This window comes from Symphalangus syndactylus, chromosome 1, assembly GCF_028878055.3.
Source record: "Symphalangus syndactylus isolate Jambi chromosome 1, NHGRI_mSymSyn1-v2.1_pri, whole genome shotgun sequence".
In the NCBI taxonomy this organism is placed as follows: Eukaryota; Metazoa; Chordata; class Mammalia; order Primates; family Hylobatidae; genus Symphalangus; species Symphalangus syndactylus.
The window spans coordinates 51,497,910-51,514,840 of NC_072423.2; the positions used below are offsets into that span (position 1 = coordinate 51,497,910).

General features: G+C 38.5%; 2 long non-coding RNA genes across 7 annotated transcripts in view; one reads left to right on the top strand and one right to left on the bottom strand.

Moving 5' to 3' along the window:
• Positions 1–16,931, bottom strand: part of LOC134736833 (uncharacterized) — a 141,039-nt gene that overhangs the window by 106,752 nt on the left and 17,356 nt on the right. The gene's annotated exons all lie outside the window — the stretch shown is intronic.
• The window catches only part of LOC134736828 (uncharacterized), a 146,884-nt gene that overhangs the window by 36,882 nt on the left and 93,071 nt on the right, over positions 1–16,931 (top strand). The gene's annotated exons all lie outside the window — the stretch shown is intronic.

The window sequence follows — 16,931 nt, forward strand, 5'->3', positions numbered from 1 at the left end:
GTTTGCCTAGGAGTAGAAAAGCTAAGTGTCAGGTTGTGAGCCTCATTTTTAATGTGAGCCTCATTATAAGTATTTTGAGAGAGAAGCCATTCATTTTGTCTTTGTTCTCTTCACCATAATGTTCTTCATGTAAGAGGAACGCAAGTTCAAATGAACTATGAAAAGTGAAGAACAAACACCCAAACATTTGTATACAAAATAGGGGGATCAGTAAAAGTCTCCAGGAGCTTGAACAAAAAGTAATGCATTTTAAAATTTAAGTTTGAATTGGTTATGTAGAATCATAGAAATTAAAAATATAAAGGACATTAGAGTTCATATAATAAAATCTCCAAAAAAAAATAAAAAATTAAAATGCAGGCATGAAAAGTGATCTCTAATTCATAGAGCAAGGTGGTTTATTTGTTTGTTTGTTTGTTTTTGAGACAAGGTCTTGCTCTGTAGCCCAGGCTGGAGTGCAGTGGTGTCATCTTGGCTCACTGCAACCTCAGCCTCCCAGATTCAAGCCATTCTTGTGCCTCAGCCTCCTTAGTAGCTGGGACTACAGGTGTGCACCACCATGCTCAGAGAATTTTTATATTTTTAGTAGAGACGGGGTTTCACCATGTTGTCCAGGCTGGTCTCGAGCTCCTGACCTCAGGTGATCTGCCCACCTTGGTGTCCCAAAGTGCTGAGATTACAGGTGTGAGCCACCACGCCCAGCCCTAGAGCAGGATTTTGATAGTACAGATCAGAAGTGAAGTCGGCTGCTCTCCTTGCCACTGTCCTTTTTGCAATTTCAAATCATCTCTCATGGCACAGGACTTTAAATTTGGCAAATGATAATTTCTGGCAATATATGACAGGTGTGCAAAAGAGGTAAGTTTACAAATAACTTTGGAAAATGAAGTTTTGGGTTTTTTTTTTTGTTGTTGTTGGTTGGTTGATTGGTTTTACTTTTAATCCAGTGATCTGCTTTAGAGAACTCTATTGAATCTGGGAAAACAAGGTAAGGGTGTCATAGTAGAACCATTCCAACATTTAGGGGGCCTGGGTAAGCTAGTATAAATGGAGGTCCAGGGACTGCTCCCTGCTTCTCCTGCCACTCCTAGCTCATGTCCTACTGGACATAGGCCATGTGTGCATGCAAGTGGAGACCCAGCTGGCAGCCCTAGTTCCACATCCCTCTGTACCTCCCCAAACAGCCACCCCTGGCATGCAGGGAAGAGGGATGCATGGGCCTAGAAACTGGACTTGGGATTAATTAGGGAATTCCAGGGTCGTGGGGACCTGGAGCATGTTCTAGAATGGGGGTCCCTCTCCCTGTGAATAAAAATGTAGTGAGAAGAGAGTGCAAGTGGGCCAAGGGTAAGACACAGGGGATGTGGATTGTCATTGCATTCTTTATGAGGCAAATAATTAGAAACAGTTGAACTGTCTCACAATAGAGGAAAGGTTGAGTGTATCCGCATAATAAGAAATAATAAACCATTAAAACTTTAATCTTGGAGGCTATACAACAACATGGAAAATGTTCACTCTGTGTAATATCCAATATGAGATATCCAGGATGCAAAATTGAATAGATACTATGTGTCTATTCAATGACTTTAATTACATAAAGCTTCAAGTGAAAGGTCCATGTCTAGGATTTTATCCCACCAATATCTTGCATATCTGCATAAAGATTTAAGTACTAGAATGCTTGTTGCAGCATTATTTGTCACAGCAAAACGTACCCAATTCCTTTTATTCTGTAGGAATTTGGTGAATAAATTATGCTACATCCACACATCAAACAAATATGTAGCTGTCAGAAAGAATGAGACAGCTCTACATGCCAATATTAAATTCTCTCTAAGAAACATTTTAGGTGAAAAAAAGCAAGGTGCATGTAATATATTCCTATTGATGTAAAAAATGGGGTTTTATATATATGAAAAAATAAGACTACATGAGAATATTACAAGTGGTAATTGTTTTAAGGTGGCAGGGATATGGGTGATGATCTTTAATTATTTCCCAAACTTTCTTTAGTGCTTCTGTGGCTTAAAAAGGAAAATTAAGGAAAAATGAAGAGCTAGAAAAATGAATGCCTAAGCAACCATGAGAGGAGGTTTCCTAAACTTTGATCACCCCTTCCTACGCTATTGAATTCTGTTGCTACTTAAAGTTTAGAACAGTTGTCCAGGCTGCAAGTTTTCATTGCCTCTGTTATATTCAGAGACAGAGTGCTATGCTTTGATTTCTATTAATACAGTCATTATAGCATTGAACATGTCTGTGTATTGTCATAAAATTATGAAAAACATGGTTTCTGGACCTTATTATTAGGTTGCATGACACAGCTATGCTCAAGAGAGAAGACTGAATTCTCAAGAAATCTTTGGCTTTGGCTGAGATTTCCTGACTGGTTCATTTCTGTCAGTGATTGCTGGCACAGTCTCATGAATAAAACAAAGCATCTAAGTGCTTTTCTTGGCTTTTCTAACTGAGCCTTAACTTGCATTATTTTACCTTTAGATATTTTACCTCATTTTGTACCTACATTTCTGGCTCTTGATAACAATTTGATCCTAATGGAAAAATTAAGTCAGATAACGTCTACAACAAAGGGGCCTGGTACCATTTTGAGAAGCCAGGGGTCTCAAGGGGATAAAACAATTAAATCTACAGAATTTCTTTATTTTCTGTATTCTGTGAGACTTAGCAAAACTCATAACAGATCTTTATCTTTCATTAGTCTTCTTGGCTATACAGGAGACATTTCAAGGGCTAAGCAGCACCTATAGAAGTGCCTGAATTATTAGTTCATGTTAGATTGCCAGTTGATGCTTGGTTCTACTCTAGGCCTTGAATTCTAATACTTTTTATTTTTTCAAATTCTTGGTAATAATTACATAAATAAGTTGGTACTCTTTTCTTTGCACAGATGAAAAGGAAATGATTCTAAATTGATTAAATTTTATTCCAGTCATAGGCAAATTATTTATGATTACAGCTTCCTTAATTGGCACATAAACTAACTTTTAACTGTGGCTTATCTCCTAAAAATATGATTCATTAAAATTGGAGAAATTCTCGTGATTTATGCATACAGTTATGTTCCCTTTGCCCTTTGCAATGCTTTATTCAAATTAGTAAGTAATCAAATTGCCAAGTTTGGTTTACAACTGATGTTTTAATTAGTTTGGGATGGCAGCTCATTCATATGAAGACACATTATAAACCAGAAAAAGAGTGTTGTATTTTTGAATTGAATTGTTGTCTCAGATCAGAGTTCTATTGAACTTTTTCTTTTTCTTTTTTTGAAACAAGTTCTTACTCTGTTGCCCAGGCTGGAGTGCAGTGGCACAATCACAGCTCATTGTAACCTAGAACTCCTGGCTCAAACAATCCTCCCATCTCAGCTTCCTGAGTAGCTGGAAGTACAGCTGTGCATCATCATGCTGAGATAATTTGTATTTTTTGTAGGGAAGGGAGTCTCACTTTGTTGCCCAGGCTGGTCTCGAACTCCTGGCCTCAAGCAATCTTCCACTCTCTGCCTCCCAAAGGTCTAGGATTACAGGTGTGAACCACCACTCCAGCCTCTATTGAACTTCTTACCTTCTATTTTCCGAATTTGAAATCTCCCTCTTTATTCTAGAGAGAGCAGATTCTGTATACATATTCTTTAAAATTTGCCATTTCCCCCCTCAGGAGGCCATCAGATTGATGATGGAACTAGTAAGACATTTTGTTTGCAGAGATCCTGATGGGTTTGAAAATTCTATATTTTTCCCGAGGCGGGCGGATCACGAGGTCAGGAGATCGAGACCATCCTGGCTAACACAGTGAAACCCTGTCTCTACTAAAAATACAAAAATATTAGCCGGGCGTGGTGGCAGGCGCCTGTAGTCCCAGCTACTCCAGAGGCTGAGGCAGGAGAATGGTGCGAACCCGGGAGGCGGAGCTTGCAGTGAGCCGAGATTGTGCTGCTGCACTCCAGCCTGGGGGACAGCGAGACTCCGTCTCAAAAAAAAGGAAAATTCTGTATTTTTCTTTGTATATTTGGCAGGCAGCAGAGAATGGTAGCAACAACATGGTTTTGGAAATTAGGCCAATATTGGAATCTCGATGTACTAATTACACTCGGCCCTCCTATATCTGTGGATTTCTCATAATGGATTTAACTAACTGCTGATGGAAAATATTTGGGAAAAAAATACAACAATAAAAAATACAAATAAAAAACTATACAGTATGACAACTATTTACATAGCACTTACATTGTATTAGGTATTATAAGTAATATAGAGAGTATATAAAGTTGTGAAAATTGATGATACAAATTGGAGTTATGCTTCGAAGGAACAGGGAAAAAAAGCACTCAGGGTACAAAGTGCCTGCTGCAGGAACTGTCTTGCAATACCAGCCCCTTAAATGACCTGCTATAATCTTAAGACCAGCTTTAGTAGCTGCGGAATGGACCTGCCCTGACTCTAAGAGGTTTACCTACTGCCATCACTCACCAATCACAGTTTGTTCACTCAGAAAGACCTCATTAGCGCCAGTGAACTTTCTTTTGAAATGTTTTACATTTCCCGATCCCAATGAAACCTCAATCTTTTCTTTTGTTCTTTGGACATACTGAAGACCACCCTGGTCTGTGAGTACACCCCAAATTGCAATTCTGTTTTTATATATATTCGCAAATAAAACCTTTCGCTTAGAGATTCTTCTTTATATTTTATTTTATTTTAGCAAAGTGTATGGTAGGATATGTGTACGTTATATACAAATACTAGTCTGGGCGTGGTGGATCACGCCTGTAATCCCAGCACTTTGGGAGGCTGAGGCAGGCTGATCACCTGAGGTCAGGAGTTTGAGACCAGCCTGGCCAACATGGTGAAACCCTGTCTCTATTAAAAATACAAAAATTAGCCAGGCCTGGTGGTGGCCACCTGTAATTCCAGTTACTTGGGAAGCTGAGGCTGGAGAATCGCTTCAACCCAGGAGGCAAGGAAGGTTGCAGTGAGCTGAGATGGCATTATTGTACTCTATCCTGGGTGACGAGTGAAACTCCGTCTCAAAACAAAACAAAACAAAACAAAAAAATGCACCATTTTTTTTATAAGCGACTTGAGCATCCTTGGATTTTAGTATTTACAGAGGATATACCCCATGAATATCCAGGAAGAACTGTGCTAGCTACTTTGATATAGAGGGCCAAGTGTACTAGTTACTTTACACAGTGTATTACACAACTGTTTTAAACATAAAGGAGTCATAATAATCTTTATCCTGCTAGGGAGTTGTGAGTCATGATAACAGAGAATACATGAAGTTGCTCAGGCAGTGCCCGGTATCTATAGTTTTCAATTTGACCTTTAATTCAATAAAAGTAAATCTTCCAGATGACTTCTTAATGAAAGGATATATCATAGAATATTTTACTACAGTAAAAGAATAATTGATATTTTATCATCAGGTAGCCTCTCTTACTTTGTACTTCTTCCTATCTGTTATATAATAATGATGATTAATATTTCTTACTATACCCCTAGGCCCAGAGGATCTTTCCAAATGATTAAAATATAGGGTAATCATATAATTTCATCTTTAAGCATTTTTATTATATTCTAATTCCATAAAAAGAAGTAATTCAATTGATTGAATTTCCTTTTGGGTACAGGCAAAAAGTCCACAGTTTAATTCCACATACTACTTTTAACAATGATAAATATATATATGGAAAATGTCTATTGACTAGAATACCTTTTTTTAATAATCATGCCAGATAGCCAGTGCATTGAAAATTGTTATTATGAATAACATCATAATAGCACCCATCATTAAGTGCTTACTCTATGCCATACTCCGTGTATTTCTCATCAAATCTTATTTAACATTAACTCACACCATGCAGAATGTAGTATTGTCCCTGTTTCACAGATTAAGAAACTCAGAGAGGTTAAGTAAATTGCTCAAGGTCACATAGGAAGTAGGTGGCAGAACCTAGACTTGAATTTAGAGCCACCTTAAGCCAAAACTTGGTGTCTTAACTACCATACAATTCTAGACTGCCTTTCATATCTAGGTATTTTTTTTTTTATTATGCCTTGTGGTCAAACCCTTTTTCTCTGAAAGTTTCTATGTTAGGAAAACGAATTGTGCCTTATTATTTTATGTGTTGTAATATACAAGTCAAGACTATTTCAACAGGAGGGAAAAATGTACTGGCATAGCAAAACAACACCACATCCCTGAGGTTGATGGAGCAGAAGGTCACACTGTTTTTAATGTCATTGTTAGAGACATGGGGACTCAGCAGTGTGAAAGTCTATTGTAAGCCATCTCCTGGTGTCATGGCCAGGGTGTGGTAATGGAAAGGGTACATTTCACTTCAGTAGAAATAAAACCAAACAATGAGAGTACCTGCCGTTCACCTCTGCAGAGAGGTGACCTGGCAACATTAGCCTATGACTGAGAAGGAGTCTAATCTGTCAGAAAGAGACCCTTAAAGTTGGCAGCCATCTAGACCTGTTTTATATGTGGCATGTGTGCTTTTGTCTGGGGGGAGGGTCCGTAGTGTTTGTCAAATTATGGCATCCACAAACAAAATAATGTTGAGAACTAGCTTATCTACATGTAGCCTTACAACAGTAATTAAAAAAGATATAGTTTAAATATATAGCTGAAGATAATTTATGAGGATGCATTTATGTGTGGTTTTGTGTTAGGCATTTTGAATAAAGAGAAGTTGATGGGCAATATTGCCTAAAGGTTAAGAGCAGTGGGATTCGGGAGTCAAAACTTAGGTTTCAATCATTATCACTGTCCCATCCATTTCTAACTTAACTTGTAATGGTCAGATTCCTCTTCTGTACAATAGGAATAATAATATGTACCTCTCTGGGTTGCTATGGGGATTACATGAGGGAGCTGAATTATCTGTATAAAGAAAACACAAATTGTCCAGAGCAAAGAGTATGACGTTCATTCCTAGGTACTCAGTAAATGATTATAATCAGAGCCCCATATTCTTTATTTTAAAAATTAAAACAGCTTAAATAATCCCTCCAATATCCAGGGCACACAGAAAACAGCAAAAAGATAAAATTAGTTTAAGTTAAGGAAAGTGAGTTTTCAGGGGAAATGGGAAGGAAAGGCAGCTCGTAGGTGGTATTTGAAGAAGCTCTCCAGGTCACAATGAGAAGGCTCGATAGAGAAGCGAAGCTGATCAAGCAGCTGCAGGACGTGTATGATACGACACTGCTTCTGAGGCACCTCAGATGCAAGAGTAGGTCACAGTCTGAACCATGTTCAGATACTCCAAGATTTAATTATGTAAATGACTTCTCCAGGGGATATTCCAGCTGCTTGCAAAGCCACTTCAGCCATGCTTCATTTATCACAGTCATGAACACACAAGAGCCTTCATATTGAAAAATATATTCGTCTATAATGGGGATTGGGAGATGGAAAGGAAGGGCTTGATAACTAAAAGTGCTGCGGAGCTTCCATTGCTCTCACAGCAGTTACAAAATGGGCAGGTACAATCCTTGACCTCGAGCAGGATAAAGACTTTAAAGTGAAGTCTTCCTTGGCCTGCTTTAAATGAGGGTGTTAGTGTAAAAGAAAGAAATGCTTTCCCAATAAAATTAAAATTTTCCAGAGAGCAGTTGAGATGACAAGTATTTTAAATGATTATCGGCAATCTTCAACAATTGAAGACACAGCCGGGCGTGGTGGTGTGTGCCTGTAGTCCCAGCTACTCTGGAGGCTAAAGCTGGAGAAACCTTTGAACCAGGAGTTCTCTTTATGGTGCCTGGGCACCATAAAGAGACCCCATCTCAAAATGAAAATGAAACAGAAAGTGAAGACAGAAGATATTTTCAACTATTTTTTTTCTTTTTTTAAATAAATTTAATTTAATTTCACTATGTTTCCCAGGCTGGTTTCCAACTCCTGGCCTCAAGCGATCTGCCTATCTCTGCTTCCCAAAGTGTTGGGATTACAAGCATGAGCCACTGAGCCAGGCCACAGCTAGCTATTTTCTTAGTGTAACAATGCATATTACATTTCCTAGCACAGCATCTGGCACATGGTAGGCCTCACATGTTTCCTCCTCCTCCGCTCTTTCATATCTTTCCTATTGGATGAACACTTCAGAGCTTATTATGAACCCAGGTCACAATACCACAGTGGTGTTTTCTAATGAATGACAAGACACATTTGCATGATAAAATATCCTTGTTTTGTTTTTTAACTTACAAAAAGGTCCCGTATAAGATTTGTGGGCCCCTTAGGGTCAAGCATTCTCTGTTCTCACAAGACATAAAAGCTGAAGCTTTTTAACAAATAGAAACAGTGGATTTTCTTTGCTCTGCAGTAAAGACCAGAGAAAAGTTTATGGACTTGTCCTTAGGTTTTATGAATGGGATATGAAAACACCCACTTCCCCTTTCCAGAGGCTGTTTCAGAGAATAACCTCTTTTCTCATTCTGCTTATGTTCTAAAGCCTTGCACAAAGCTAGTAATTTATAATTGCTGATTTGACTGAATGTGTAATCTCTATCTTAAAGCATTTCAAGTTCTTTTTGGCAACCGCAGGGAGTTTCCAAGTTCCAAAAGGGAATGTTCAGTTTACTTTCATCTTTAATTATCTGGGATGGTGGTTTTAATCCTACTGAAAGAGTTAAGTGTCGATCAAAAGAAAAATCCAGATGGTAAGATAGGGTGGTGAGGGAAGACCAAGTCATGCAGAATGCTAGGTAAGCAGCAATTTACAATTCAACTCCTGTCCTCAGTGCTATCAGAATACCAATAGTTAGGATTTGTTTACTTTTTTCAGATTTACAGGAGATAAATTCCAAACCTCACAATGGTATCCCCTTACTTAAGATGACAAAGTTCATCTGTTTTCATTCAGATGAACCATACTTTTGGGTTATAGGAGAACTTTGGGTAAATCTCTTTCTCCCTCCTAGTTTATAAACAACAGATATTTTTTCTCATAGTTCTGGATGCTGGGAAGTCTGAGATCAAGATGCCCTCAGATTTGGGTCTGGTGAAGGCTGCTTCCTGGTTCATAGATGGCACCTTCTAGCTATGTCCTCACATGATGAATGGGCCTACATTTTTATTTCTAGAGTCATTAATTTTACCTGAAATATGGCAGGTTTCTAGTGTCTTCTCTTGTTTTTTAAATAGCATGTTTTGGTAGCATAATATTGTCCTAAATTATTTCTTAGGGAACACAGTAACATCTTGACTTATAGCAAATTGAGAAAAGGTGCTGGTTAAAGCTCCAGAGCCCATTACAAGGCATCTGAGAATCTCCAAATACCAGGGTAGACTTGGAAACCTCAGAATCTCCTTGTATTTCTTTTCTAGAAGTCTAACAAGGGATTAGAGTCAACCTGGGACCCCAAGAACAATCTGCTCTGGGTACCAGCCAGAGTTGAAGAGCCTGGAAGGGCAGATGAATTTTTGCAAACTCTAGCGCAGTTTAAAACCTCACAGGAGAGGATGGCGAGCTGTGGTCTCTGAGATCTGATTGCCAGGGTTTGAATTCTAGCTCTACCACTTACTAGTTGTACAACCTTGGGAAAGTTACTCAACCTCTCTGTGCCTAAGTTTTCTCATCTGTGAAATTGGAGAGATAACAATAGCAGAGTTGTTTTGAGGATGGAATTATTTTTAAAAAGCTCAGTTGGGCTTGACACATAGTTAACTGTGTATGTTTACGAGGGAAAATCTTAGAGAAGAGAGGGATCAACATAGTCTCAAGCAGGAGTTGTAAAACTGGCACACAGGCCAAATCTGGCCTGCCATCCATTTTATGTAAATACAGTTTTATTGGAACACTCCTATGCCTGTTCATTTATGTATTGTCTATGGTTGTTTTTGTGATACAAAAGCAGAGTTTAGTAGCTGTGACAGAGACTGTATGGGCTGCAAAACTTAAAATACCTACAATTTGGCCCTTTACAGAAAAAGTTTGCAGGCTCTGAACTATAGTCTTCCTTCTATTGCATTGGTATGTAGTATATTTTCTTTATTCAATGGTAAATGTGTTTGCCACAGATCTGGCAAAAGTGTTTCCAGCTACTCTTTCCCTCTGCAAATGCCTGAGAGTCTGTAGGTCATGAAACTCCCATGAAGCAGCACATTGTACCACCAATGAAGCTGACAGGCTGCCCAGTGTCACAGAATGAATTGTGACTGAATCTTTTGTGGTGGTACTGTGGCCCATTGAGACTAATATGAAAATTACCTTCTGAGCATTTATGCAAGATAATTTAATTTTAGAGCTCATAAACAAGATCAGAGTTATGTGGTTTAACAAAAGGTCTCCTTATGTGTTTGTATGCTTGCCAAAAACATGATGAAATCCTAGAACATGGGAAACTTAACATGCACTTTTCGATTTACATGTGGCAAACAGAATTGACTAGTGTATCTGTTCGTAAATATTACTGCTGCTATTAAGAGGCACTTGGGAAACATGGACAGTCCTATTAAATATAAAAACGATCTCCTCCCTCACTATGGGGCCCCCATCCCAATAAATACACTCAGCCAAAGTCTTGCAGGCAATTTTTCTTTTTAAAATTTTATGTTCCATAGTAAACATATTTATCTTTCTCCCGACAACTTGCCTATTCATTTGAACTTGCCCTGGTTCATACTGAATGCCCATTTCCAATAGGGACTCCTATCTTGAGGCTGCTCTGGTATCATGCCTTAAAGAGGCTCTAAAAGCATAGTGGTGCACAAGAACAGTTTAGTATGCTCTAGTCCTAGGCTAAAAATTAAATTTGATTTATTTGCCCAACTTTTCCAGGTAAGTTTAAAGTTAAAACCAATCTTTTTTTTCTTTCAACCAATTTGACAGCACTAGGTTAGGTCATACCTACATGCCAACTGGAAAATAATCCCTAGAGGAAAAAAGACTTGACTTAATTTAAAGATATTGAGAGACGCATAACCACTCAACAATGGACTGATAATTAGGGACTTGTTTTGTTAGCACTGAGAACTGATAGTAAATGGGATCATTACCAGTTTCATTCAGCAAGTACTTATTTAGAACAGACTCTATGCAAAGCATGTGTGGCCTTGCTTCTTTATATTGGATTATCAGATATATTGGAACCAAAGTGCCAATAGTGGCCTATAAGACTCAAGTAAATATATTTTAGCAATTTTAATCCCCTAAAATAATATATAGAATGTAAACAATCACTATAAAAATGATAACATGTATAAAAAAAGATGGTATCATCTTATAAAAAATTATATTATAGAAAACCTCACTTATAATTAAAAGCAGCAGATTAAGGTATTTTTTCACTTACAGATTGGAAAAGATAAAAAAGAGTTCAATAATATGCCATGTGTTGGGTGTGAGGGGAAATGACTGCTCGCAGACACTGTTGATGGAGGTTCAAATTTGGGGCAATTTGGCAGTATATATGTAAATATTTCTTTGACTCAGCAGTTCTATTTCTAGGAGTTTGTTATATGGATATACCGACACATGTACAAAGATACATTTACAAGACTATTCATTGCAGCATTGTTATAACAATAAAAAGCTGTTATAACAACAAAATCTATAATGTGTCCATTGTGGATTAAATTGTGTGTACTTTAGAATGTGACTGTATTTGGAGGTAAGGCCTTTAAAGAGGTAGTTAGGTTTAAATGAGGTCATAAGGATGAGGCTCTAATCCAATATGGCCACTATCCTTAAAAGAAAGAGGAAGAGACAGCAGAAGCTACTTTGCCATTCAATATTCTAAAGAATTTGAACACAAATATTCACAGCAGTCTTTATTTTACTGCTTAGATTCTCAAAAAACAAAGAAAGCCAAGTCCTAGACAATTGAGACCTAGAAAGGAAAAACATGCCATTTTTTTCTGAAAGATCAAATTTCATCAGAAATTATCGATTTTATAAGTATTAATATTTAAACTGATAATTCCATCCATAATATAAAATGTAATATGATTTAGAAAGGAATAAAGTAATACAAGTAAGGTGTAAGGAAATGATTTAACAAAGACTGTAATTCCAGGGACCTCACGGTGTTCAAGGCTATACATAAGGTAATATTGGTGTCCAGTTAATTTTATCCTAGAGCACAAACACCTAATACTCTCAAATAACTTAGTGGGGAGTTTAACCTTGTGGTTGAGAGCATGATTTTTGGAATCAGACTCTATTAGGGTCCCAGCAGGAATCGACAGATACATTCAAATTATTTTAATTTATGAGAGATTTAATTCAGGGACTATATACAAGGATAAAGTGAAATCACATTGGATGGTGCAGAACCTCAGAGCTAGCAACAGTATAGCTGTTACTGCCTCTGGCTTGAAGGGGTGAAGGAGTGGAGAGACTGGTTCCTGGAAGCTGAGGGAGAGAGTCTTGTAGAGAGTGCCATCTTGGGAAGCACAGTGATCTTCAGTTGAGGGACATAGACAGCTTGAGGTGACTCCACAGCAGGGGAGCCCAGGGAATAAGCACCCCAGCCTCTGATCTCCTGATTGGCTCCCATTGGATGAATCAACTGGAATCCAGAAGGAAGGACACTGACACCCATGGATGCAGTTTATAGAGGTTGACCACCTGGCACTGAAGTTAAGTGGAGAGTGAATCTGGCAAATGAAGAAGTCGGCACACAGACCCATCTGAATTTGAATCACAGCTTTACTAATTCTTAGCCATGTACCTTTGGGCAAGTTAGTCATTACAAGCTTATTTCCCCATATATAAAATGGCGTTGATAATCCTATGGCAAGGGGTTGTTGTAAGGATTAAACGAGCTAATTTATATAAAGCCTTTGGTATGATGCTTCACTCATAGCAATGATCAACACATGCTAGCCACTTCAGTGTCATCTTTATTGTAATCAGCTGATCAAATCCTCCAACGATCATATTTTTAACACATGCCTGCTTTGGTCTTAATCTCAGAAGGATCTATTGACTAAGACAAAGATTCCCCTGAGGGGCTGTTTTGACCTCCTGCAGAGGGGAAGTAGCGTCTAGTGCTGTCGCTTTGCTTAGCATTGTGCCCAGTCAGCTAAATCTTAGAAGCCCTAATTTGATTCCTATTAGAGGTCTGACAATTGACAAAATGATATTACTCACCTTTTTTGTTTTTGATTTTTCATTTCCATGAATATGTTATACTGTCAGAGGGTGACAATGTTAATATCTACTGGATGGTAATAATTTCTGGAAAGTACATGAGACACAATACCACCGTGGTTGGGAAAAGGACAATGACTTATACATTAGCTGCCAGGATTCTTGGCACTGTTTCTGAAAAACTGTGTGGCAGACTATTTCTGGAACCTAACCATGGATAGTTCATTTTATTTTTGTTTAGAAATATGATGTTTTAAACATGACTTTGGAAAAAACATCTGTGCATCTCATCATAAGCCACAAAATGAGTAGAACATAAAATTTTGTTGAATGGGAAAGCATTAACTTCTCAACAGTGTATACAGCTTAATCTGCAATAGAAAGAAAATATGTGAGAAAAATGTTTTAGAGTAACGTCCTCATAATTGTGATTTCTTAGGTTGTGGTTATTTTTATCCTAAAAACCATCCACCAAAGCATTAATTTTGGAACATGTAAGATGAGTCCATTAACACTGCATTTTAGCTACTTATTATATACACTCAATTTTTCCATTATAAACAACAGGCCCTTTCTGTGTTTCTTTTAGTTTGATTCTCTCTTCTTATAATGTGAAAGTGTCCCCACTGAAATTTGGTCAATGTGGCCAGCCAAATTAGGGACTCACTTTTCTATGTTTTGAGATTCCATTCATCAGTACCTTCTTACCTGTTCATCACTGTAGGAGGAGCAGTCAGCCCAGAGATTCTCAGCTCTGGTTTGGCAACACTTTGGCCTGACTTCACTTCCCGTAAGAAATGCCAAGAACAAAGTAGTTTCACCCCGAAGAACAAACTCAATGCCATTTTAAGAACAGAGCCTTTAACAGATGATTGTAAGGCATTCTGATTACCACAAGTCCTTTCTGGAATGAAATCCAGCATAGAGAAATAAACTAATACACTAGAGAAAGAATATTATAATTTCTTTGTGTCTGTGCGGCATTGATTTAATTATTTCCAATAGTGTTCTGTGGAGAATGTTTTTCTGTTTCTAGAATAATTAAAAATTACCACTTAAATTTTGCCATCTTCACAATCAATTTAGGTAACGAAACAGCTATGAGATCATTGGAAGCAGTGTTTACAACCTTTCCTTTATTTTTTAAAATTTAAAAATTTTTGTAGATTGAAGGGTTACATGTGCAGGTTTGTTACATGGGTATATGGTATAATGGTGAGGTGTGGGCTCCTAGTGTACCCATTACCCAAATAGTGAACACTGTACCCAACTGGTAACTTTTTAACCCTTTCCCCCTTCCTACCCCACGCCCCACTTTGGAGTCCCCACTGTCTATTATTTCCCTCTGTATGTCCATAAACTTTCCTTTTTTGATGATATATTTGGTGCCTCTGCCACTCAGCAGCTGTGATCAATTGGGTCATGATGGAATGGCTTTCTGCCATGAATATTCAGGGGGACTTTGCCTGTGCCATGGAAGTTTATGATGGATGGGGGGAGCAGGAAAAGCATGGGATCTTCAGGACCTCAAAGGGAATGGATCAACAGTTGGGTAAATGAATTATTTTCCAGTGTCACAACAGTGAGGTTTCTTTATATTGCCTTTGTGACATTTTCATTGCTCCTTGGATTCTTGATTCTGGAGGAGGAACAAAAGGGTTTTTTTGTTTTGTTTTGTTTTTTGCCAGATCTCCTTGAGTTAGACAGGACCCATTGGCAGAATGGAGGCTGCACTTGAACTGGGTTCTGAAATTGGATGGGAGCCACTCTACGTGGGATTTTAAAATCAGGTTTCTGGGTCTGTTGGTTCTTCCTCCATCTGGGTTGTCCCCCATTCAGAGCTTGGCAAGGATAAGATTTTGTTCTATATCCCTAAGATTCTATGACAACAATATCCTAGGATCTCTCCACTCTCCTTCATACCCTCAAACGGTTACTACAACCGTTTGAATCTCTCTTATAGTAAGAAAATAACCCCACTGAAATTTTGATCAATCTGGCCAGCCAAATTAAAGACTCACTTTTCTATGTTTTGGGATTCCATCTATCAGCACATTCTTCTCTGTTCATCACTGTAATAGGGGCAGTCAGCCCAGAGATTCTCTGCTGCACTCAGGACCCTTGGGTTAATGTAAGTCCACATCTTCCCTGCTAGGAGGAGGGCAATTGAGGAAGGAAGTATTTTAATTTTATATTAATTTTTAATTCCAGAGAGCAGTAATAATCCCATTGCCTTTATTATAATTTTTAAGGAATACATTACCCCCTTTCTTTTTTCACTTTAAAGAGTAATGTTAGAATAATATAAGGAAAAATATAAAGATTAGCAATAAAAGCATGTTTGGCTATTGCAGATTTCTTTTTCTAAAAATTCAGTACACGTTTAATAACATAATTTCATATAATGTCACATTTTAAATAAAATCCTATGTCAGTCCCCTCCCCTGCCCCTGCAATGCTTGCGCACACACACACACACACACGCACAAACACACAATCGTGCCAAAGGGGAAATCCACTTTGTCCTTAGAAATGATGGTGGTTTGGTTAACTAAAAATTGAATCTCATCCAGTGTCAGAGCACCAATGTTGTGGAAAATCAACTCCAGAACAGCATGGAGATATTTCCCAACTTCAGTTTTTTGTTTGTTTTTAATGGAAATCTATCGTAGTGACACAAGCAATCTCCAAACTGTGAATTGATTTTGTTCCAAAAATTCACTTGTAAGCTAGTTGTTGGCGCTCAGAACTCATTTTTCCATATAAGCAATGTTATATGGTTAGTTCCGTTCCCAGGCTGGCTCCTAAAAGCTTAATACATGCGCAGTCGAACAATGCTGCTCTAAACTCACAGATTATTGGTACTTGAGGGGTTGTCAGAGATCTTCAAATTTAGTAACACCATTAAACTATACAAAGGATCAGAGAGGTTAAGGGACTTGCTTAGGGTTATCCCCCAGAGGCAAGACCAGATCCACGTCTCCTGACTTTCAGGCCAGTGACCTTTCCACTATACTGTAATTTATAAAACTAAGCCACTGTTTACCACCTTGTATCTGTAAAAAGGTTACTTCTGAGTAGGTGTATATCACTTTAGCACTTAGAAAATACTTACCCATATATTAGGCTCACAAAATCTTCACTACAATCCTATGAAGACAGTAGAAGAGATCCTGTCCCCATTTTTGAACGTAAAGACACTGAAGCTTCCGGAGGTTAAATCAATTGCCCACAGCCACACAACTAGTAAGTAAGGCTCCAACCCAGCTCTTCTGAGCCTGAGGACAATGTTCACTCCGTCCCTGACCTGCAGCAGCAATGCAGCCCTCAGGGCTTCACATGGGGTGTCCCATGCAGGAAACAGCGCTGGCTGGGCAGGTGGGAGGCTGGGTCAGTCATGGAGATGGGTGGGATATGCCAAGTGGGGCTGCAGTGTTGATGGGGCAGAAGGTACAAGGAAAGGGCCAGGGGAGTGAAGATCCAGGGCTCTGGTGGTTGTACCGCTTGGGGTAGTTTTCAACATCACAATGGGAGGTTGGGAGTTAGTGGTTCTCAATGGTAGGAGGTTGAAATAATGGCAAAGTGGGTGAGATATGCTTATTGCTTATAGGTTCACATATGTGTGTCTATGTTGTATATATATTTGTGTCACTTTTCCTTAGAAACTGCCTATACAGGGCTGGGCACGGTGGCTCACGCCTGTAATCCCAGCACTTTGGAAGGTCGAGGCAGGCGGATCACGAGGTCAGGAGATTGAGACCATCCTGGCTAACACGGTGAAACCCCGTCTCTACTAAAAATACAA